The following is a 23333-nucleotide window of genomic DNA, read 5'->3' on the forward strand; positions in this document are numbered from 1 at the left end:
ACATTTGTTAGTAGCATTATCCTTAAACATTGACACTTTCAGAGGAGTCCTAAAGAATCTTATCTTCACCTTCCAGTCAAATTCTTTCCACATCTGACTACTAACCCCCTTGTGACACGCCGTACAGATATCTTCCCATGAGTCATCATCTATAGTTGTGTTGAGCTTAAAATCGCTAATGCCTACATAGAGAAGGCGTTGAATTGGCAGGTCATCAGGATGGAAGATGGCAAAGCTCTCAATAGTTATGCGTTGTTCCTGACTGGCTGCAAGAACACAATGGGTGATTTAGAGTTCATGGAGGAGATGAACAATCCAAATAATATGAGGACTGTTCTGTCTAAGCTTCCTTATAAATTGCTCGAGAAATGGAGAGTGACAGCTTTTGACATTCAAGAGAAGGGGAGAGGACGTGCAAGATTCTCTGAACTGGTTAACTTCATTGACCGCCAGGCAAAAATTGCCATGGAACCCCTATTTGGAAACTTGTCCGGATCTCATGGAATGAAGGAAGAAAGGGATAGAAAATATCAGAAGTTCAAGAAAGGTGTCCACAAGGGAAGCAGCAGCTTTGCTACAGAAGTTGTAGCTCCACAAGAAGAAAGGGAACAACAGGTGACAATTAAAAAGGCTACTATTGCTTCACAGAAACCCTGTGTTTATTGTCACAACAACCACACTTTAGCAGAGTGAAGGAAGTTAAAGGATTCACCATTCAAGGAAAGATTGGATTTATTCAAATCCAAAGGATTATGCTTTGGATGTCTGTCCCCAGGACACTGCAAAAAGAGAGCAAAGTGTCAAACATGTTCACAAAGACATCCTGACTTGTTGCACATTGTCAAGAAAGATGACAGTGTGTCTGCTGACAAGCAGGAATAAGATGGCTCCGAGAGCAAGGAAATCTCCAATGCATGCGTCTCTCTGCGTAAAGAAGCATGTGCCTACACTGGGTCCGGAGAAAAATGTGCATTAGCTGTTTTGCCTGTTAAGGTGAAGTCAAAGATGAGTGATAGATATGTGGAAACATATGCGTTTATGGATCCTGGCAGCACGGCAAGCTTCTGCACAGAAGATCTCGGAAGAAAGCTGAATCTCAGAGGTAGACGAACACAGATTCTGCTCAACACCAAGGGCTGTAGCAAAGCAGATGATGGTAAGACTTTGAAGACGCTTGTTTTGACAGACTTAGAGATGTGTGGTGTGGAAGAGGATACTTACATAGACCTGCCCAAGGTATTCACCCACAGCTTCATTCCAGTTCATAAGGATAACATTCCCAAGCAGGAAGACATTGCAAAGTGGTCTTACCTGAAAGATGTGTTACTAGCTCATATCGACGCTGAAGTGGGTCTGCTCATTGGCACCAATGTCCCAAAGGCAATGGAGCCATGCCAGGTTATACACAGTGAAAGAAATGGTCCCTATGCAGTCCGAACGGCCCTAGGTTGGGTAGTAAATGGACCGATAAGAGGTTTACAGATGAAGAGTGACACCAATGAGAGCCACACAATCAATCGTCTTTCAGTTGTAGAAATTGAAGAGTTGTTACGACAGCAGTATAATGCGGACTTCCCAGAGCGTGACTGTGAAGAGAAAGAAGAATTGTCACAAGAGGACCACAAGTTCATGACTCTGGTGGAGAGTTCAGCTAAACTGGAAGATGGGCATTACTGCATAAGTTTGCCACTGAAAGATGAGACAAGGAAAATGCCAAACAATCGTTGCATAGCAGAACAGCGTGCCATCAGCCTGAATAGGAAATTGAAAGGACCTGAGAGCTTCCATGAGGACTAAGGCATTCATGAAGGACATCATTGAGAATAGCTATGCAGTCAAGGTCCCCACGGAACAACTGTTGCGTGATGATGGCAAGGTGTGGTACATTCCTCACCATGGAGTGTACCACCCCAAGAATAACAAGATTCGCATAGTCTTTGACTGTACAGTATCATACAGAGGAGTCTCTCTGAATTAACAGTTATTGCAGGGTCCGAATCTTACTAACGAGCTTATTGGTGTTCTGATCAGGTTCCGACAGGAGTCGGTGGCGTTGATGGCGGATGTCAAGGCTATGTTTTACCAAGTAAAGGTTCCCGAGAAAGATGCAGATCTCCTTCGTTTCTTGTGGTGGCCAGATGGCAATCTGAGTGAAGAGATGGAAGAGTTTAGAATGATGGTTCATCTTTTTGGTGCTACATCTTCACCGAGTTGTGCATCTTATGCCTTGAGGAAAACAGCCGAACACAACAGGGGAACAGCTAGCCAAATAGCAGTTGACACAGTTCTCCACAATTTTTATGTGGACGACTGCCTAAAGTCAGTTCCTACTGAGACTCAGGCAGTTGAAATTGTGGGAGATTTGAGAGCATTGTGTGCCAAGGGAGGCTTTCAACTGACTAAGTGAATCAGCTCTAGTAAGACTGTCCTATTGACAATACCTGAAGGAGATCAAAGACTTGGGCCTAAGCCACAATATTCTTCCCATGGAGCGTGCTCTGGGTGTCCAGTGGTGCACAAACTCAGATAGTTTCCAAATTCCATATGAAGATACCTGAAAAGCCTGTGACTAGGCGTGGGATCCTGTCTGTTGTAAGTGCGATATATGATCCACTTGTACCCCCTTTCCACCAAAGTGAACCGGGAGCTAGTTTGGAGCTGATGCTAGAGCCAGTTCGGAGCTGGTTCAAGAATGGAGCTTACTAAGAACCGGTTTGCTTTTCCACGGGCGAGAGCCACCACAGAGCCACGTCATTACGTCACTGTATACGTCTCATATTTCCAAGCAACGCTAGTGCGGTAGCGCCAAACACAATATTAACAATCGCGGACGTTTCGTTGCTGTTGTTGCTCATGGTTTTGCAAACCTATATCGGCATCCAAACACGGCGCATCCGACGTGTTTGTTCAACTCGCAATTTGTACAGACCAATTATCACCCTACGTCACACAACTGTCAAGCAGTCTCAACTGCGCATTTCGGTTGTAAAAGACAAACTTCTCCCCGGTCTATTACACTTGGAGTGTCGATCAGGTCATCATATATCTCTGGCCACTGGATTGCAGGGCTTGATATTAACTTTGAGGCTCTTGGCCTTTGGACAAATACATTTACGTTTCACTTGTCTATGCACAAAATTCACTTGACTCCGATAGGCCTACCCTTAAATAGCCTGACCAAGTGATCAGCCAAAACTAGCCTGGCTAACGGAGGTCGCTTTCTCAGGCAAATGACGAATTAAACAGGCTTGGTTAACCTGTTCTGGAGACTGTTAAATGTGCCTAAAAACGCCTAAACAGCATGCCCAAAGTAAATTGAAAGCTGTTCTTGAACCATTTGGAGTACATGCATGTAAATGGTCTCTTTTGAAAGCTGATACTCTGAAGTTATTTCCCCTGATGTCAGGACCCCTGTCAGTCCTACTGGTGTTGAGTAATAGAGGCTTGAACACAAGGAAATTGAAAGTTTCTAATTCCGCCTGGATTTTGTTTTGTAAACAGAGGCCTGTAGAGGCCTAGAGGTGGTAGGTATTAGCTGGAAGACAACTTTGGACCACAGCTTGAACCCTTACCCAATTCAACTCAAAAGTTGAATATAATACCATGTAAAAAGGAATGTTATACACATGTTTTTCTAAGGGTACCTCCAGGCGTTTTCTATAAGTGCCCTTTGGAGACTCCAAGGACCCTGGGTAACCATGGCCACATACCTAGCATAAAAAAGCTACAACTTTTGAACTATTTCACCTACAGTCATAGGTTTGGGCTCTAATGAAAGGTGACACTTAGGGCTATCATATCCCATATTCAGATTCACCATTAGTGTTGCTGAAACAGAGTAACTGAAGCATTAGAGTGCTTTTTACCTTCTTGAAACAAAACTTTGTGCATATAAAAGACTCAAAACAAGTGCTATTGTGGAAAAGCAGTTTATATAAGACACACCAAACTATTTACATACAGTGAATTGTGACACTAATTATTTACAAACAATTTCACAGAATGTTTTGGGCAACATGCCAGTCATTGTAGCAGTCACGTTTGGGGACAAAGCACAAGGCCACATCACAGGTTGAGCACTTCACTGGTGTCTTTACACCACAGTGCCTGCACTTCAGCCGACCAGCGGTGCTGTCTCCACTGATATGCACTGGCCTGTGACTAGCTGTGGGTTGAGGCACGATGGAAGATGAGGGACCGGGTGAGAGGTCAGACCCCAACTTTGCCAGCTCAACAACAAGGGTCTCTCTGAAGGCCTTCTGGGTCAGAGGTACCTGTCCTTTTCCTTTTGCAATGTCTTTGTGAAGGAGGAAGGCGTTTACAATCCTAATGTCCATGAAATGATAGAAGAAGGTCTTGTACCATCTCTGGGTCTTGTGGAGTACTTTATAATACCCTATGAGTGCATCAGAAAGGTCCACTCCACCCATGCACTGGTTGTAGTCCTTTACCACTGGCGGAATTGGGATGTCTTTCAGTACCCAGTGCTGATCTGCATCTTTGACCCTCCTCTGCACTGTGTCCTGTGCATGTGCTGTGTGGAGTGTTGAACACAGGAAGACGTCCCTTGTGTCTCGCCACTGGATAAAGAGGAGGGAGTCTTTCCTTATCCAGCGAATGCTGCCGCGGGAAGATTTAGAGTCCAGACTGTTTTCTTTTTTTTTCGGGAATCCAATTCTGTTTGTCCGGATGGTTCCGCATGCCCAGATCCTCTTCTGAAGGAGGTCTCGGAAAAGGGTGGGACTTGTGTAAAAATTGTCAACAAAGAGCTTGTACCCGGTGCCCAGTAACTGTGTGTCCATTAGCTCCATCACTGACTCATAGCTGAGTCCCTTGCCAGTGTTTCCCTGGAGCTTTCCTTCATACACAAAAAAGTCCCATGTGTATCCGTTTTTCGAGTCTGCCAGAACAAACAGTTTGTATCCCCAGCAAACAGGCTTATTTTTCATGTATTGTTTTAGGCCGGTGCGTGCTTTGGAGGCAACCATCCTCTCGTCAATGGCAATATCCTGGCCTGGGTGATAGTTCCTTTTGCAGGCTTCTCTTATCTCCTGGTAAAGTGGATTGATCTTGCAAAGGCGGTTGAAGGCTGCTGTGCCTCTCCTCTGCTCATTAGCAGCATCGTCCGCCATGCTACTGAGATGAAGGGATCGGATGATTCGGAGGAACTTCATCCCGGTCATCACCTTTTTTGGGAAAGGGAAGCTGTGCAGATTGTCCTTTCGCCAGTAATCAGCAAGTGCAGAGCATTTCACTAGACCCATGTAGATGACCATGGACATGAAGGTAAACATGTCCTGCAATGTCAGGTCAATCCAGGGGTGAGTGGGTGTGGAGTGGTGAGTCGAGCCAAACTCATTGGTGTTTTGAAGGATTGTCTGTAAAACGGAGTTTGTCCAAAAAAATTGGAAAAGCTGCAGGGCTGTGTAAGTTGCTGTCCGAATTAGCTGGGGTCCAGGTGGGTTTGTTGGCCTGAAAGTAGGTTGAGCTGGAGTTATGTCAGGAATGTCAACATCATTCCATCTCTCTCCAGATGGGCTCGTTGATGCTCCAGCCTTGGTTCTGCTGCTGCCTCTCCCCCTTCCTCTCCCCCTTCCTCTTCCCCTTCCTCTTGGCCTTCTCCTGCTGGCAGACCCTCTCTGGACAGTTTGAGGCTCATCGCTGGATGAGCTGCTGTTGTCCTCCTGTCCTGCTGCTGTATGAGACCGCTTGCTGACTTGAGCAGGAATGTCCGGCTCGTAGTCCTCATCAGATGTTTTCCTATAATGACAAAATAAACAAACCAAATCAGTTACAAACCATTCCCATATTTGCTGTATTCTACTTCTCACAGGTTACTGCCTCAAACATCAGCAGTTCACACAATGACACCCCCACCCCCACAGACTCAGTTCACACCTTGAAAACAAAGGGACACACACACCTCCCCCAGATTCAGTTCACACTTTGAAACAGAGAGACACACATACATTTAGTCATTTAGCCACTAAATGTAACACATACTATACTATATATACACACATAGTTTTTCTGGTGCTAGAAAAAATAATGTGGGCTTTGGCTATGTAAAACAATGTTATTCCATGACACATTGAGCTATCTGATCTGATTCAGTGAAACAACAGCACGCATGCATACAAAGTTACAAAAAAAATGTTGACGTGTGTTTGTTGTTTCTTAGTTCCATGTTTCACTAAACAAGATATACCAATGGAGTCACCTATTATTATGGTATAAAACTTTGTTTTTACAACTCCAAAGTAGCTCTATTAGTATCTCACTCAGCGACAAAGAAAAAACAACAAATGATTACAAACACACGGCAACATTTTATCTTTGAATTTCAAACTAAAGCTTATTTGTGAGGAATATACAGTAAAATATGTTTTATAATATAAAACGAAACTTACTTATCAAGTATAATATCTCCTCCTTCCAGAAAGAAATCTTCGGCCTCTGAATCATAGTCCGATTGATCAGTATTGACCTCGGATAAATTATCTGATAAATCACTTTCACGTCCTGTAAGTTCTTCCAGAACTTCTGTGAGAGAATACTTTGATTTCTGCGTCTTCTTTGCGATTATATCCAACTGCGTCAATTCGCTCTATGACCTACTTGCTTCAGAGCGCAGGACGCACAGACCATATGAACTTCTTTACGCAAGAAACTTTAGCTTATACCTGTTTTCACTTCCCTGGAAACCCCCATATCATTGTTTTCAGAATTCGATTGGCTAAAAGACGTGTCAGTCATTTCCACAATTGGTTTTGATTGGGCTGAGCTTCAAACAAAGAAAGAGAAGGTGGGTTGTGATCGGCCAACAATTCAGATGAGGCACTGATTGGCTGTTGAAGACCTTGGCCAGACAATGGAAGCTCTGAATTAGTCAATCGAAAGGGGAGGGTTCAGCGGACATTTTGGTGCCTTCATATCGTAAATACTCCGTTGCTAACCGGAGAAAATAACACTTTTATGTGAACAAGTTGTTTCTTCCATCGGCTAACTTGCATAATGAAACAAAAGATAATGGCTATTCATGAATGTAAAACATTGTATTTGGACGAATTAGTTTACATGGTTAGATACTTTGGACCCTTGGGAATGTAAGCAGATCAAGTTTTGACGACGTGTTTGCATACCTGGACGACACTGAACCTTTGAGGGTAAGTAGAGACGTTTGGCTTTGGTGTTATTTACAAAGTGATGACTGGATTAAGACGTTGACTGACCTTGTTGTTGTGACTCGATCTTGAAATGGTTTACATATCTAAAAGCACAAGAATCGTAGCTTTCCAACAATGTATAACATGTGTACTAGTCGAAAAAAATGTTTATGAATTTTGAATGCGTAGTAACTGGGGGAGGAGGGGGCAGTGTTTCGGGCCCGCGGGCGGGCCCGCACGGACAACAGGTTAAAGAAATCCGATGCTGGCTATCTTCATCAGGCTCGTATCTACATTAGGCAATCCTCCCTAACGTTTCTGGTGTAAAATTGAGTGAATCACAACATTGTGCACACTGCCAGTGATCGAGTCTGACTTAGGCTAACGTCAAAACAGTGTAACGGGGACGCAGTCTCACTCATGGCCAGTTTGAACAAATCTGAAAAACAATCGGACCAGCTGGCTAAAAGCAGAATTCCCATATCTCTTGAAAGCTGTCCTTCTCGACTTTTAAAATGTAAAATTGACTGTTAAACTGTAACATTATGAACTGTTAAATTATGAACTTAGTGACATGACGAAGACATGGTTGACACTCGACTATGCGGTCTGTACCGGGCAACATTCTCACTCAAATTTCAAGACTTTCGTGACCCAAATCAAAATTCTGATGCGACAGATCAATGGATAATCGCTTTCTCTTTTAAAGGCTGTCCTCCCCGACCTTTTTGGTATTTTTAAATTTAACTATTTGTATTATCCGTGTGGTCCTTTTGCCATTAAAATTCTATCATTTGCCGGTTTTCTGCAGCCACATTGCGCTCGCATCCCGAATGTTTACATTACAATCGAGAATAATAAAAGTCGGAGCAAATTTACAAATGAGCAGTTTCATCAATAAAATAAGCAAATTTTCAGCAACTACACTGCCCACTTCTCGATACATTTTCATTCAGATTCAGATTTACAAGTACCGTTTAGCTGAAATATGAATTGTAAAAACTTTGCAATGGCGGCCAAAGCGTTTTGTTGGTCACTGTAACCCCGCCCCAAGCGGTTCTTTGTTGGTTCGTAAACTAGACCAGCTCCGAAGTGGTGCTTGTTGCGAACCACGTACGAACCACGTACCAACCACTTTTCCTGTTCCCAGTCTGTCGAAAGAGGAAGAACTGGTTCGCGATTAGGCACCGGCTCCGAACCGGCTCCCAAAATGCGTTGGTGGAAAAGGGGTATTGGATTCCTGGCACCAGCCGTTCTGCCAGCAAAGCTGATCTTGAGGGCGCTTTGTGAAGAAAAGTGTTGCTGGGATCAGGAAATCATGGAACCACATGCACACAGATGGCAAGAATGGTTGTCAGAGTTGAAAATCCTGGAAGGATTCACAGTAAGCAGGTGTGTAAAGCCATTGACATTTGGATGTTTGCAGTCAGCACAACTACACCACTTTGCTGACGCATCAGAGATTGGTTATGGGACTGCCACATACCTGCTGTTGGAAAACAAAGAAGGTAACAGATGTTGCACTCTTTTGATGGGAAAGGCAAGGGTAGCACCTTGAAACGTGTGACAATCCCACGGTTAGAGTTGATAGCCGCAGTGGTGGCTGTGAGAGTGGATCAGATGCTGCGACGTGAGCTGCAGGTGCCACTCCAAGACTCTATCTTTTGGACTGACAGCACCACAGTTCTGAGATACATAGGAAACCAACACAGTCGCTTCAAGACATTTGTTTCAAACGGTCACAATGAATCAGAGAACATTCCCATCCCTCACAATGGCGTTATGTGAAGTCAGCAGAAAGTCCGGCGGATAAAGCTTCAAGGGGAATGAGAGTGAGGAACTTTGTAGAAGGCAAGACTTGGTTGCAAGGTCCAGGTTTCCTCTTACAATCTCAGGAAGATTGGCCGGAATTGCCTTACATAATGGACGTATCCGTAGATGACCCTGAGGTCAAGTCCTGTGCAGTAGGAGTTGAAGAGGATGCTCCTCAACAACAGGCCTTGTCGCTGAACAAGCGCATATCACACTTCTCAGATTGGACACACGTCAAAAGAGCAGTTGCTTGGTTTCTAAAACTGAGAAGAACACTGTTAGAGTTGAAAGAGGAGAGAAAGGCTTCCATGGATAAACTCAAACAGTCAGAAATCTGCCCAAACCAGCGGGATATGTTGGCTACAGCACACATGAAGAAGTTCAGGTGGAAGCTTAAACCAGCTTTGCTTGACATAGAAGACTTGGAAGAGGCTGAAAAGGAACTCATACGGGTTTGCCAAATTCAGACTTACTTAGAGGAGATCATGGCTCTTCAAACGAAGGGATATGTGAGGAAGAACAGTCCAATCTACAAATTGGATCCATTGCTGAAGGATGGAATCGTAAGAGTAGGTGGTCGACTCTCCAGGTTGTCATTGCCAGAGGAGACAAAGCATCCTGCAATTCTTTCCAAAGGGTCACCAGCGGCTGCTCTTATCCTGCAACATATCCATAAAGAAATTGGACATTGGGGGGCAACTATATGTTATCTTGAGGTCAATCGTCCAACAGCAATCTCTGGATGACGAAGGACTGTTAACAGTCATGTGTGAGGTGGAGTCCATCATTAACAACAGGCCTCTCACACTGGCATCAGACAATCCCAACGATCTGGACGTCTTGACACCCGATCATCTGTTGCTTTTGAAGGCACAATCGAGCATCCTTCCAAGAATTTTCTCCAAGGATGACCAATATGCTCGAAGACGATGGCGGCAGGTTCAGTATATTGCAGATCTGTTTTGGACCAGGTGGCTCAGAGAGTACCTACCATCACTTCAGAATCAACAGAAATGGTCAAGACCAAGACGGAATCTTCAAGAAGGACATGTTGTCTTGATTGCAGATAATTCTGCCTCCCTGAATTCCTGGGTAATGGGACGGATCAGTCAAACTTTACAAGATGGCAACGGTGTGGTAAGGAAAGCTATTGTGCAGACGAAGACCAACAAGCTGGATAGACCAGTCAACAAGCTTTGCTTGATACAAGAGTCAGAATGAATATGGCTCTAGGACTTTTGAATGGGATTTTGGAACTGTATAGTTTGAGTATTGTTAGTATGATTTGAGTATCTTATATGTATGGCATGAGCGTATGGTACGTTTACAGTGTTTGGCACTGTCTTGTTAAATAAAGACATTTGGTAATTGTTCTGCCCGCCTGCATAACAATTAGGGGCCGGAAATGTAAGAGCCAATTTGAAGAGTTTTGTTGTATAAATTAATAGTTAGAATATTGTTTATTTAAATCTGTCATGGTTTCATGTATGGAGAAATATTGATTTTTGATTGATAAAGATTTAATTTGGTGACTGTAGAGTGCATTGATTGGAGTGGAATGTATTACAGTTGAGAAGGGTGGTCATGTGACCAATTTATACTTGTTCAGTTGAGATGGTCAGGTTACGGAGCAACACAGTTTTCTGACCGACAAGGACGATGACACCACGAAGATTATTAATATACCTATTTACTGCTAGACCAAAGGAATCCATGTTTGTTTGTATATAAGGTTTTTGTCAGTAAAGGTTTAAACCGAAGATTTGTTTTTTGTTTTTATATTGAATTTGAGTCGTGTCATACTTATTGCTAGAAACCTGCTCCATAAGTGGCATAATGAACAAGGACGGAGTGCCACTTACACATATATCAGGAACATGTCTAGTCTAGAATAGCTGCCATGAACCTGTGACATGAAAGTAAAGTCCTTCTCCCTAGGATGCAAATGGCGCCAAACATCCACCAAGCCCAGTTCACCCATCATTGCACAAAGAATAGAGGACTTTCGAGATACAGAACCAGTTTCTGCTGGAAGCCTATCCATACTTTGTCTCAGGATACAATTGAAATCCCCTCCTATTAATACAATCCCCTCTGCTTTATCTGCTAGCAAGGTTGCTGTAACTTAAAACAAGTCAATACAGTCTTTGTTCGGGGCATATAAATTCAGCAGTGTTATTTTAATACCCTCAATAGTCCCTCTTACCATAACATATCTACCTTCCTTATCATTAACTGTCTGTGTATGATTAAAGTATACTGATTTATTGAAAATAATGGCCGTTCCCCTTTTCAAAAGAGGAACTGTAAACCTGATCCACCCTTCTCTTTTAAATCTTTGATGTTCTATTTCTGACAAATGGGCCTCTTGGATCACTGCTATTGAACCGTGTAGTTTTTTAAGTTGATTAAGTATCTTTTTTCTCTTGACTGGATTACCCAAGCCCTTTACATTATAACTAATGCAATTCAAACTATTCATACCCTGCATGTTGTGTAGATGACGTGTTAGTATCCCTATACGGCCAACTCGTTAACATAGACCAAACCAAAAAGCAAGTTGCATAGAATAACAGCCCATCATTAATCTCAAGGTGAAAAAAACAAATCGAACAAAGAAAGAAACAATACCTATTAAGGAGATAAACGAAACTATAAACGTCCACCTACCCAACTGGTTTGCAATAAGCCTGAACTGGGCTTTTAAGCTAAACAAACCAGGTCTCGATGCAGCTTGGGCGGAGAATGATGACCATTCCTCCGTGGGATTCACACCTAGTGTTTGCGCTGCTGTCGTCCACTTCGTGGAGTGGTTGCTGCTCATTTTGCGTATTCATGCACAGTTCCGTCAAGGTCCGTTCGACGATTGAAAAAGAAAAATGCACTTGTCCAAACATTGTTGGTTTTATGCATATCCAATATAAAAATAAATTTCAAAAACTCGGCGTTGATGTCACTCTGCTTCACTGTAGACCTTCTCGTCTCTTACCCACGCTGTTCCACCTGTAGCGGGACATCTTGTCTTCCATCTGCGCCCTTTCGTCGACTCGTGGATGGATATCAAACTTCAAAAGGGCCGGGAGAGCCTCTGTGAGCGTATGGTAGGTCTGCTCACCTGAATCCGTGGTCACTTTTAGTTGTGCCGGATAGAGGCATTTAGCCTTGATGTTCTTTTCTTTTAGTTGTTTATTGACCTCTCTCACCTGTGCTCTTTTCTTTTGCAACTCAGGGGAATAGTCGTGATCGAAATACATTTGTTCGTTGTTGTAGGTAAGTTTTTGGCTCCATGCTTGACGAAGAATCATGTCTTTAACTGAGTAATCGACGAATCTAACGATGAGGGACCTGGGAGTGGCCGCAGGGTCTGTGGGTTTGGTTGTTAGAGAGCGGTGGGCTCTCTCTATTTGCAGTTTCACATCAGGCATCGGTTTAAAGACCGACTGAATCAACGTCTTTGCAAACGCTTTCACATCTTTTCCTTCACTATCCTCTGGTACACGATATATTCTCAAATTGATGCGTCTTGACCTGTTCTGCAAATCTTCACATCTAGCTGAAAGGTTCATTTCTCTGCGTAGCAGATAACGTATAGCTCTCTCATGCCTTCTCCCGTTGTCTTCAGCGTCACCGGAAGTCGGTTCCAAAAAATTCATGGTGTAAATGACACGCTCACGAGAAAAAACATATCTCTCAAAAAGTTTAGTATAGTAGATAATAGCATCCTGCCTATTACGCAATACTTGAGTAATTCGGGTTAGGGTTCAATTCCGCTAATTATCCTTGCACCTTCCTCAGGCGAATAAAGTAGGAAGTAAACATTCACATGTGCATTTTGGTGAAACGGTATATTGTCAGTGGTCGACTGGGCTTCAAATGTATGGAAAAAAAGTAAAACAAATGGCTAATTCAGGTATTCTTTAAAGAAACATTGCAAAATTCCACTTAAACAAGCATATTTGTTATATTATTGCGCTGCTATTAGTCATCAGAGTGATACAGTTAACAGTTTAGTGATAATGACCTGTGCAGAACATTGTTCAAATAAATATACAGTATTGTTTTATGTGTATGTTGCCTAAACATAAAATAAAGACATGAATCAATGACATAAGTAATTATAATTAGCAAAGAGTAGGTATACCACATCAGTAACACTAATCAATACATATTGACAGCTCTGCAGAAGCCTGCTTATGACCAGTCATTTGAATCAGGTGTGTTGGAGCAGGGAAACATCTAAAACAGGACAGGGGTGCCCTGAGGACCACTGTTGGGAACCACTGTGCAAGGTAATGCTGGATTTCACAGGGGTGTTACAGTAACTTCACCAACACAACAAATATAACTAAAGCACGTAAGAGTGAAAATGCAGCTCTGGAGAAGGATTTCTGTATGGCAAGATGTACGGTGGGGTCATACAAATAACCTACTGCAAAATCAATTTCGCTGTTACAATCTAAGTGCACCACATTTTATTTGAAAATTAGTTGACAGACATTGCATGCTTATTAAAAGCACAGACAGGACGGGCAGGGCAGAGGAGAGGATGGGACAAAGAATACCTATAATCTGATGTGGAATACCATGCCCCTCTAGTCGTCCGAGTGTCTGCTCCCAGTTTTTTTTTTCCATACAATAAGGTAAACTATGCAAGATGCCTTTCTTCTTACTGGCTGGAGATGAACAGTCTGGAGGACACATATTTTGCATATACCTGCATGTACAATCTGTGGATTTTGTTGCTCAGAGACAACAGAAGTATGGTTTTGCAAACACTGCCTGTGATCAAGTCATAGAGCAAACAGCCAACATACCTGCATGTACAATCTGTGGATTTTGTTGCTCAGAGACAACAGGAGTATGGTTTTGCAAACACTGCCTGTGATCAAGTCATTGAGCAAACAGCCAACAGACTCAAACTAAAATTGGACTGACTGGATACTCCCTAAACAAAGATGCAGTGCATAGATGCACCTCATCAATCCAACACAGTGAACTGCATGAATCATGAAAAGATCAAAACGATATTCAAAACATCATGCAACAATCAAATGCCCATTTGACCAGATATTGGAGGGAAAAAGTCATATAAAGTCATGAAAACTAGCTTCAGATGCTGTTGTCAGTGACCTTTTTGAGGCTGGAGAGGAGACAATGCCTTTGTAGAGTTTGTACAATAAAGGCTATAGAGTGAAGAGATTAAAAGACAATCTTTAGATGTTTAAGGACAGAGCTATGACAATGACGAAGGTTAAAGGTCGGGAAATAACTTTTGGAGCAGACAGAGACCTATCGCTCGTTTGATTATGTTGACACAGATCAGTCTCCCATCTCCAGTCAGCTCAGGGTCCCATCATCAGCCAGCTCAGTCTACGATCTCCAGTCAGCTCAGGGTCCCTTTAACAGCCAGCTCAGTCTACCATCTCCAGTCAGCTCAGGGTCCCTTCACCAGCTAGCTCAGTCTACCATCTCAAGTCAGCTCAGGGTCCCTTCACCAGCCAGCTCAGTCTACCATCTCCATTCAGCTCAGGGTCCCATCACCAGCCAGCTCAGTCTACTGTTGTGTATTCGGTCTATATTGTATAACCTATTGTTCATTCTTTACAATACCACCACGCCACCTAAGGGCGCTGTAACTTATGTTATGTATGCTGTGTGGAATGCCATCGAACTTGAATGAAGAAGTGAGATAAAGTATGGACGTTGCACGTTTCTGCCTCATTATAATTTTACAATAATAAACTACAATACTAGTACAAGTGTTTACATCTAGGGATAGAACAAATTGGCGACGAGGATGGCGACTGCAGCAGTGCCTCTACCTGCTTAATTCCTGCCGTGTGCCGGACAACCTACAATTCTGTTCGACATGTGGGCTAAAATGTTCATGAACTACCTGCTAGCTGTTCATGCAGAGGGGGACGACTGGCCAGACACGAGGTTACGTGCAATCCTCTTACACTGTCTGGGTACAGAGGCTCAGCGTGTGTTTTACACACTTGCAGATACAGGTACGACCTACAGTGAGGCAATGAATGCACTGCGTGCAAACTTCAATCCAGCAATAAACGTGGTGGAAAGGCATAAGTTCAGGCAAAGAATACAGAGACCGCAAGAGTCCATTACAGAGTCCGTTGCCACGCTGCGCGAGCTTGCCACGACATGTGGATTTGAAGAATATAGAGACGAAATGATACGTGATCAGATAATTGAGCATGCTAGCTGCGCAAAGATAAGTGAGAGACTGCTACTGCAAAGTGATGTCAATTTGACATTAGAGAAAACACTGCAAGTTGCATGCTAGGTGGAAGCTGCCATCGGATATGCGCGGACTCTGGGACCAGAGTCCCAGGCTCCTGTGCACGCTGAGACGGCGAAGCCTGCATTCAAACGTCCATTCAAGAACAGAGTGAAGAACAACTCTGCAGAGCATGGGAACGCCACTCCAAGACGGGGGGATAGATGCTGTTTTAGGTGTGGGTCATCTACTCATCTTGCAAATGCTCCGGACTGCCCTGTGAAAGTGACTTGCCGTAAATGCAATAAACCAGGACATTTTGCCTGCTTGTCTTCTGAAAGGTCAGTTGAAAAGCCAGCCAAAAAAGTAGGTGAAGTCTTTGTGCTGGGAATAAATACAACACAGCCAGCTCAGAAAATAGCTTGTGAAGTGACTTAACGCAAAGTCAACTTCCTGCCTTGTAGAACTAGTGGTGGATACGGGCACTGCTGTGTCCAACATTCCTGAACCTGTTTACAGAGAGCATTTCACTAACTTAACCACAGGTCAAGCCCCTCCTTAAGTCACCACCTTACCGCGGTGGAGGGGTTTGCGTGTCCTAGTGGTCCTGGAAGCTATGTTGTCGGGGGCTTCATGCCCCTGGTATGGTCACCCAAGGCAAACAGGTTCCAGGTGAAAGACCAGACAAAGCTCAAAAAACCAACCATGAAGAAACACAGCAATGGTTCTCAGTTGCCCCTGCCCGGAAGCGGGTCACCGGGGCCCCCCCCTGGAGCCAGGCCCGGGGGTGGGGCTCGATGGCGAGCGCCTGGTGGCCGGGCCTTTTCCCATGGGGCCCGGTCGGGCACAGCCCGAAGAGACAACGTGGGACCCTCTTCCAGTGGGCTCACCATCCGCAGGAGGGGTCATGGGGGTCGGGTGCAGTGTGAGACGGGCGGCGGCCGAAGGCGGGGGCCTTGGCGGTCCGATCCTCGGCTGCAGAAGCTAGCTTTCCTCGCTGGCGGGAAAGGAGCCTGAGCTGGTGCGCAAGGTAGAGAAGTTCTGGCTAGATATAGTCGGCCTCGCCTCAACGCACAGCATAGGCTTCGGAACCAGTCTCCTTGAGAGGGGCTGGACTCTCTTCCACTCTGGAGTTGCCCTTGGTGAGAGGCGTCGAGCTGGGGTGGGAATACTGGTTTCCCCTCGGTTCGGCGCCTGTACATTGGAGTTCACCCCGGTGGACGAGAGGGTGGCCTCCCTCCGCCTTCGGGTGGGGGGACGGGTCCTCACTGTCGTTTGTGCTTATGCACCAAACGGCAGCTCAGAGTACCCACCCTTTTTGGAGTCTCTGGGGGGGGGTGCTGAAAAGCGCTCCTCCCAGGGATTCCCTCGTCCTCCTGGGGGACTTCAATGCTCATGTGGGCAATGACAGTGAGACCTGGAGGGGCGTGATTGGGAGGAACGGCCCCCCTGATCTGAACCCGAGTGGTGTTTTGTTGTTGGACTTCTGTGCTAGACACGGCTTGTCCATAACGAACACCATGTTCAAGCATAAGGGTGTCCATATGTGCACCTGGCACCAGGACACCCGAGGTCTCAGTTCGATGATCGACTTTGTAGTCGTGTCATCGGACTTGGGGCCGCATGTCTTGGACACTCGGGTGAGGAGAGGGGCGGGGCTGTCAACTGATCACCACCTGGTGGTGAGTTGGCTTCGATGGTGGGGGAGGACGCCGGTCAGGCCTGGCAGGCCCAAACGTAATGTGAGGGTCTGCTGGGAACGGCTGGCGGAACCCTCTGTCAGAAGGAGCTTCAACACCCACCTCCGGGAGAGCTTCGATCATGTCTCGGGGGGGGCCGGGGACATTGAGTCCAAATGGGCCATGTTCCGGGCCTCCATTGTTGAAGTGGCTGACCGGAGCTGCGGTCGCAAGGCGGGCAGTGCATGTCGCGGCGGTAACCCTCGGACCCGGTGGTGGACTCCGGAGGTGAGGGATGCCGTCAAGCTGAAGAAGGAGGCCTATCGGACTTTATTGGCTGGTAGGAATCCAGAGGCAGCTGATGTGTACCGGCAGGCCAAGCGGAACGCGGCTTTGGCGGTCGCGGAGGCAAAAACCCGGGCATGGGAGGAGTTTGGCGAGGCCATGGAGAATGACTTCCGAACGGCTTCAAAAAGGTTCTGGACCACCATCCGGCGGCTCAGGAGGGGGAAGCAGTGCTCTGTCAACACTGTATACGGTGGGGATGGTGTGCTGCTGACCTCGACGGGGGATGTCCTGGATCGGTGGAAGGAATACTTCGAAGACCTCCTTAATTCAACCAACACGCTTTCCGACGTGGAGGCAGAGTCTGGGGACATCGGGGGGGGGGCCCTTCTATCTCTGGGGCTGAGGTCGCCGAGGTGGTTGAAAAGCTCCGCGGTGGCAGGGCCCCTGGGGTGGATGAGGTCCGCCCGGAGTTCCTTAAGGCTCTGGATGTTGTAGGGCTGTCTTGGTTGACACGACTCTGCAACATCGCGTGGACATCGGGGACAGTGCCTCTGGACTGGCAGACCGGGGTGGTGGTTCCCCTCTTTAAAAAGGGGGACCGGAGGGTGTGCTCCAACTTTAGGGGGATCACACTCCTCAGCCTCCCTGGGAAAGTGTATTCAGGGGTCCTGGAGAGGAGGGTCCGTCGGATTGTCGAACCTCGAATTCAGGAGGAGCAATGTGGTTTTCGTCCTGGCCGTGGAACAGTGGACCAGCTTTATACCCTCCGCGGAGTCCTGGAGGGTACATGGGCAGTGTTTCCCACAGATTAGAAATCTAATTGTGGCGGGGAGGGGTGGGGGTTGTCAGACGGGGGGGGGGGGGGGTCGTAATATTTCCTTCGTAAATAATTCGTTACACAGTTAATTTGTTAATAATTTGTTACATTAAATATTAATCCAAAATGATTCACACCTTCACAAATTAACATATCATTTCTGCATTATGCATGTAGCAACGCTAGTGCTAAACAACTATTTAACTGGTCGGCTCCATGACGCCGAGTAAGTAGCTAGCTCTTGAGACTTCTCACCAAAAGAACGAAGGGGAAACTTCGAGTACTGTAAGTCGCTCTGGATAAGAGCGTCTGCTAAATGACTAAATGTAAATTTGAGTAAGGTACCTAGCGAAAAGTAGCCTCAACTTTCCTCGACTTTTAGCTACGGCACTAATGCTGAAGGCTCGCTGATATAGCTGTCGGTCTTACTAGAACGGCATATGTACTGTATGCATTGCTGCTAACGTGTGCTGATGTTGTGACTGTGTGCATATGTGGGAAAGACGCATCAGTAACAGAGAGACGGAGGGAGAGCAGGGGAAAAGAAATGCAGCTGAACGAATTGCTGCGTGTTTTAACCTAAATAGCGATAAAAAAAATGTTTTACGAAACGCAATGTGTGGCGGCCGGTGTTGAGTCTGTGGCACACCGCCACAAATTAGTCTATGTGTGGGAAACACTGATGGGAGTTCGCCCAACCTACACATGTTTTGTGGATTTGGAAAAGGCGTTCGACCGTGTCCCTCGGGGGCTCATGTGGGGGGTGCTCCGAGAGTACGGGGTACCGGATTCCCTGATCGGGGCTGTCCGGTCCCTGTACGACCGGTGCCAGAGTTTGGTCCGCATTGCCGGTAGTAAGTCGAACTTGTTTCCGGTGAGGGTTGGACTCCGCCAGGGCTGCCCTATGTCACCAATTCTGTTCATTACCTATATGGACAGAATTTCTAGGCGCAGCCAGGGTGTTGAGGGGGTCCGGTTTGGTGACCTCAGGATCGGGTCGCTGCTTTTTGCGGATGATGTGGTCCTGTTGGCTTCATCGGGCCGTGACCTTCAGCTCTCACTGGAGCGGTTCGCAACCGAATGTGAAGCGGCTGGGATGCGAATCAGCACCTCCAAATCTGAGGCCATGGTAATCGACCGGAAAAGGGTGGAGTGCCATCTCCGGGTCGGGAGGAGATCCTGAACCAAGCAGAGGAGTTCAAGTATCTCGGGGTCTTGTTCACGAGTGAGGGTAGAACGGAGCGCGCGGTCGACAGGCGGATCGGTGCGGCGTCCGCAGTGATGCGGGCTCTGCATCGGTCCGTCGTGGTGAAGAAGGAGCTGAGTCAAAAGGCAAAGCTCTCTGTTTACCAGTCGATCTACGTTCCTACCCTCACCTATGGTCACGAACTATGGGTAGTGACCGAAAGAACGAGATCGCGAATACAAGCGGCCGAAATGAGCTTTCTCCGCAGGGTGTCCGGGCTCTCCCTTAGAGATAGGGTGAGAAGCTCGGTCATCCGGGAGGGGCTCAGAGTAGAACCGCTGCTCCTCCGCGTCAAGAGGAGCCAGCTGAGGTGGCTCGGGCATCTGATTAGGATGCCTCCTGGACGCCTCTCTGGTGAGGTGTTCCGGGCACGTCCCACTGGGAAGAGGCCCCGGGGAAGACCCAGGACACGCTGGAGGGACTATGTCTCTCGGCTGGCCTGGGAACGCCTCGGGGTCCCCCAGGAAGAGCTGGTGGAAGTGGCCGGGGGGAGGGAAGTCTGGGCCTCCCTGCTTAGGTTGCTGCCCCCGCGACTTGATCCCCGGACAAGCGGCAGATGACGGACGGACAGATATTGAAAGAGAGAAGTGGTGAAAACCCCAACAAAAGATTCAAAAGGCACAACAAAAAAAACACAAAAAGGTATAAAAAGACCAAAACGTTGAAAAAAGTTTAACAAATAAATCCTCATGCAGGGCTCTAGAGTGCGACCAATTTGGTCGCATATGCAACCAAAATTTGTACAGGTGCGACTAAGAATTTTCCTAGGTTGCACCGGTGCACCTAACCTCGCCGCCTCTCCAGGAACGAAGCGTTTGTTTCTTGTTTGACGGAACTCACACTCATGGTTGGATATTATCGTTGTCTAAACTAATCAGAGACAGAGAGGGGGCAGGTCTTTGCCGTCTAACCCTAACCTGCTGTAGTAAATATGTAGTCCTGAAAGACTAGTGATCAGGCGATTTACAAATGTGCGCTTGAGCAACCTCACCAACAAAAAACAAAAGGTTTATACAGAATGTAGAGTTTAACAAGACATGGACTTCTAAGTATCTGTTTACTAAGGTCAAAGTCAAAGCTGTGTTCTTAGTTTTGGAGGACAGGTCGCTGTGTTGAAGGATTCTAATTTGAATCGGCACTTAGCAACTAAAGAAAAAAACTAACGCGGACATAATAAGAACTTGACTGATTCAGTGGGCGAGGGCTGATGGTTAATGGTTTGCTAGTTAAACTGCAGGTCCCTGATCATCACCTGTCAGCTGTCCTTCGCATATCCACGTCAGACATTCAGCCAGATTTCGATGCACTTGCCCACTGGATTCCTCTCACAGAACAAAATTAACTGGAAAAAAGTATTGCTTTTTGTACAAAGTTGATCAATTGCATATCTTTAACATACTGCAAAACAACTTTTCATGGTTTGTGAAGATTAACTAGTTACAAATAAAATGAAACACTGATGTTATGATTATTTTAGTTTTTACTGTTACTTCGATAGTCTTTTTCTAGTTGACCAACAGGTAAAATATTTATATAAAAGATTTACAGAATATCCTTATTCTTCTGATAATCAGTAGCAGCTATCAAAATATATACTTTACTGCTTTTTACAATGGGGGGAAATGAATAGTGAGCAGAATTAAGTTGAAGTTATTGTTGATGCGGCCCTCCAACACATTTCAAGTTTCTCATGTGGCACCTTGTCAAAATTAATTGTCTACCCCATGATTTACGGAGCTGGGCCATGGAGCTGGGATCTTGATGCTAGGGAGAGTGTGGCAAGCTGGTTTAGCCAAGGTCAAAGGGCAAGAAAGCCTAGTTACAGGTGTTGGCCATCTGAAGGGCATGCGACAGTAAGGGGGGACCCGCTATAAGACTTTGAGCCATGAAATGTTAGGTCAGCAGCAATGTTTTAGTTTGGCAGCTCAGTGAAGCACTCATCACAAGTTTTTTTTTTTATATACAGTTTAATTGTGCTTCAAAGAAAACCAATATTTACCTACACTTTATTCTTGTTTAAGATCATTTACATAATAGATATATAAATGAATATGGAGCGTGATAAAAAGGTGACCTTGAAATTGTGGCGACGCAAGGAAAAATGTGGGCGCACCTAAATTTTTTGCTGGTGCACCTAAATAAAAAAGGTTAGGCGCACCAGTGTAACCAAGGGAAAAAAAGTTAGTCTGGAGCCCTGTCATGTGTTCTCCCTTCCCTAGGAACACAGAAAAATATGTCAGTGTAACTAAGTTTATTGTCATTCATTCAGTTATGTACTATTTCTTCTCATATTCCAGTCTTATCATATTCTGTCTCCAGCCTTGTTTTTTTAAATTAAAACCCTCTTATAATCGAGAAACAGGGTTCTTTTATACAGCGCCCTCACTTTGTCTGCCCAAACCTGAAACAAATAAACAACATTGTCCCTTTGCAAGGCACACTTGGAAAAAGTCAAAGGTTTTCATTTGACTACTTCGTTTCAAGGTTCATTGCTTATACCTCGTGTCTTTGTCTTGGCCTTGAAGTGAAGGCCCTAGGCTCAGGGGGAGGAAGAAGTTCCTCTTCCTGCTGAGTTTAACACCAGAGCAATTTAATCAATTTAGTCATATTTGAAATGAGCAGACTTGTGTCTTATGTTGAGACCACCACCATTAGTAAGTAATTACAGACACTTCAATCACAGCCACACATTCACACACTCTTCACCATCTGTGTTGCAAGTGGTAAATAAAACTCAAAAGTGTACCCCCAAAATGCTCTCTGAGCAGGCAGACACAGTTTCCTGATCATCTACGACCTCCACTGAGAAAGTAAATGGTATATTTGATCAATATTCAGCAACCACATATGGTAAACATACTGGCGTATGACTATTAGTTTCACTGTTACAGGGATGGAAATTAAATTTGTTGTCCACCGGCCACTGTGGCTGGTGGATTTCAAAATCTACCAGCCACTCAATGTTTTTACCAGCCACTTTCTTGTTTTTAACCGAAAATGTGTAACTGCGTGTGAAAATGTATACTACAAGATATACAATACTTAAGCAGTTTATTTAATCTCAAGTCTTAATGAAACACTTTTCTTGACAGTGGTCAGTTATACATAGCAACGGTCTGTTATTGAAACATAATTGACCGCAGAACTTTGGGAAGCACCATTCAAGGGAATGGGGCATTCTGCAGCATCAATAACAGCCGTGTAATAATTTAATTTACCCGCCACGGTGGCCGGTAGCTGAAGCGAGTTTACCCGCTACAACACAAAATCACCGGCATTTGGCTGGTGGCGGGTGCTAATTTCCATCCCTGCACTGTTACCTCTGTATGGCACAGTGGGACGACAGTGGGTGGTGGCAGCAACACCACTGTATTTCCTGTCACTGCAGAGAACAGTAATACATTTCACTCCTACAATATTCATAAATAATTGTTGAATGAACATAGTCACATAGATTACTTGAAACATACATATGCCTGGGCTTCCAACCTGCTGACACCAGGGTCTGAAGAAATGCCCCCTTCCACTGCTTCCATCATGGGGTGACCCTTATAGCTGGAAATGGCCAGCTCCCCGGCAGGAGTGAAGTCCTTTGGAGGAGGGCCCCCCACCCCAGTTGCCTAATTTTTCTTCCAGTTGGCTGCAAGCAATTTCATTGTTCTATAGGCCCTTTGTAGCTATAGGCTACCAATATCCTACAACAGGGACTGATTCTGGCAATTCAGCCTTTAGATGTTGGCCTTAAAATATGTGCAAGTATTGCCTACTGCTACTTACCGTTTTGAATTACGGTTTTATATTTATTTTGTATTTGCTCCCACGATCGTTTGCCACTGCCACATTATGGAATACACACGTGTAATTATGGTCACATTTTCAATAAGTCATGTATCTTACGCATTTACAGCGTCTGTTATTTTCTGCCAGTTTGGCAGCAGCGACTGTTGATTTTTGCCTGTATTATATGTCTCTATTCCTGATATGCTTGTATTACTATATTTCACGCAGGAGGAGTAGACAAAGGTTGTAAGATTATTGTCTGCTCCTCCTGCGTGAAATATGCGGCTTTTGTTTTATCCATGTTTGC

At 45.3% G+C, this 23333-nt stretch overlaps 1 protein-coding gene across 2 annotated transcripts in view; it reads right to left on the minus strand.

Moving 5' to 3' along the window:
• LOC124479106 (nuclear factor of activated T cells 2 interacting protein) overlaps window positions 1-23333 on the minus strand; it is a 105421-nt gene that overhangs the window by 81235 nt on the left and 853 nt on the right. The gene's annotated exons all lie outside the window — the stretch shown is intronic.

The sequence above is a fragment of the Hypomesus transpacificus genome, chromosome 17, assembly GCF_021917145.1.
Source record: "Hypomesus transpacificus isolate Combined female chromosome 17, fHypTra1, whole genome shotgun sequence".
NCBI lineage: Eukaryota > Metazoa > Chordata > Actinopteri > Osmeriformes > Osmeridae > Hypomesus > Hypomesus transpacificus.